The sequence below is a fragment of the Anopheles maculipalpis genome, assembly GCF_943734695.1.
Source record: "Anopheles maculipalpis chromosome X unlocalized genomic scaffold, idAnoMacuDA_375_x X_unloc_1, whole genome shotgun sequence".
Taxonomy (NCBI): domain Eukaryota; kingdom Metazoa; phylum Arthropoda; class Insecta; order Diptera; family Culicidae; genus Anopheles; species Anopheles maculipalpis.
The window spans coordinates 543,295-545,794 of NW_026060413.1; positions in this window are offsets into that span (position 1 = coordinate 543,295).

Below are 2,500 nucleotides of genomic sequence, written 5' to 3' on the forward strand. Positions count from 1 at the left end.
GTGTTATTTCTTGCTCCATCTTGCTTGAACCAATGTCTTATTAGCGTGTTTTGATATGCTGGCCATTGAGACAGCGCATCTACAAGCTCCACTCGTGAGTGGTGCCCTTCCGTCAAAATTCCATTTGTTGCACCGAACAGTCCACACAGTGTAGCTGCAAACATGGGCCATGATCATCACATGATGAAATATCACCCACTGGCATGTTACCTTACCTTGGTGCGGGTAACGCTACGTGAACTATAGATGTGCGCGTCAGTTTTGAGCCGACGATGCATTTGCTACTTTAAGCGGGTGATCGATAATGATCCTTCCGCAGGTTCACCTACGGAAACCTTGTTACGACTTTTACTTCCTCTAAATCATCAAGTTCGGTCAACTTCGGCCGTGCCAACTGCAGCTCACGAAGGAACCGCGGAAGGTATGCCTCCAGAGACCTCACTAAATAATCCATCGGTAGTAGCGACGGGCGGTGTGTACAAAGGGCAGGGACGTAATCAGCGCTAGCTAATGACTAGCACTTACTAGAAATTCCAGGTTCATGGGGACCGTTGCAGTCCCCAATCCCAACTAAATGAGCATTTGGGTGATTTCCCGTTCCTCTCGGAATGGGGGCGCCAATTGGCGAGAACACGCTGCTGCCCACATTGTAGCACGCGTGCAGCCCAGAACATCTAAGGGCATCACGGACCTGTTATCGCTCAATCTCACCTTGCTAAACACAAGTTGTCCCGCTAAGCAGGGCAAACTAGTGCGACGACCGCCCGTGAAGGCGCCGCCGCCCCGTAACGTCAGGTGTGCCCGGAGGCACACTGCTGACAGCGTTCTAGTTAGCTTGTTTGAGTCGCGTTCGTTATCGGAATTAACCAGACAAATCATTCCACGAACTAAGAACGGCCATGCACCACTACCCTTAAGTTTGAGAAAGAGCTCTTAATCTGTCTTACCTCGATAAGTTCGGACCTGGTAAATTTTCCCGTGTTGAGTCAAATTAAGCCGCAAGCTCCACTTCGTTTTTTTTTTTTATCAAACATGTACGTGTTTATTAACGAATTATAACAGAAATACAAAAGGTTACAAAACACGCTCTAACACCCTAGCCGGCGGCCTTCCCAAACGGGCGTAACCGTCGGCCGTAATGCGTCCTGACCCAAACACGCGCATGGGCCAGGCGCTCCTCCTATTATTTAACTTTTCTCCTTAATATATATTTATTTTTATTTTACATTAATAAAGGCCCGTTGGCCACGAAAATTAACGCGCGGATGTCTCCGCCTCTGTAGTGGCAGCCTCTGCGTCCTCTGACATCACGCCACGTCTGCGATCGGCATCGTCTGTCCGCCGCCGTTGACGAAGCGCTTGTTGTTGGGCCAATCTACTCGCCGTGCTCCCTGACGAGTGATTGGCCGTTGTCGTCCCCTGAGGCCGTTGGTGCCGAAACGTCCTCGGTATCAGCCTGCTCCGGTTGATTGAAGGCGGTTGATTGGTGACTCCACTCAATCGATCGGTTGATAGGTTGCGGCGGCGATCGGCTTCTGCGTGTCGCCTCGCTCGCTCCCGTTCACGCCGATTAGCCCGTCTCCTTTCTACCTCCTCCGCAGTCGGTGGCTCCCTGTCTCGGCGCAGTCTCCCCGGACGAACGGATGGGAGTGTACCCGCTCGCATGCGTTCGCGATACGCCCGCTGCTGCTGGTTTCGCCTCAGCCGTCTACGAAGGAGGACTTCGGCTGAGGGCGGACCAGCGTTGCGTACTATTCTCCTTGCTAAGGCTACCATAGGACGCGATATGGCAACCCCTTCGTCCGGGTTGATTGTAGCCAGCCGCTCGTTCCTCTCTCGACGCCGTCTCCGCTGTCCCTCGTTATGCCGCTCGCGACGGGCCTGTCGTCGTGCTGCTTCCTCCCGTTGCGCGGCTGTGTGGATGTCAGCCATGACCGCCACGTTCTCCGTAGCCTGGTGCTCCAGCCAGCGTAGCTGCAAGAAGCGGCATACTCGCCGTGCCGCTTCCGCTGCTGACTGCCAAGCCTCCGGACTGGTCAACATCCACGGCACCAACCGTTCGGGGGTAACTGCCTCGCCCTCCTCGTCGACCAGCTGTTGGGTTCTCACATCCGCGAACCGTGGGCACACGAACATAACGTGCTCAGCCGACTCGACCACGTTGTCGGCGCAGAATGGGCAGGTCGGGGCAGAGACGAAACCCATGGCGTGCAAGTACTCTCGGAAGAAGCCGTGTCCCGAGAGCACCTGACTCAGGTGGAAATCAACCTCGCCATGTTTCCGACCTACCCAGGCAGTTATGTTCGGCAGGATGCGATGTGCCCAGCGTACGAAACGGCTCGCCGATGGAAGTGCGGCCTCCTCGTCCCATGATGTCTGCCACATCGCCATGGTCGCCGAACGCTCGAGCCTTTTGATCACCTCCTTGTCGATCATCACTCCCCTTCTCAAAGCGTCCTGGTTCCTCTTGTATCGACGGGCCATCTCCAACACTTGGAGG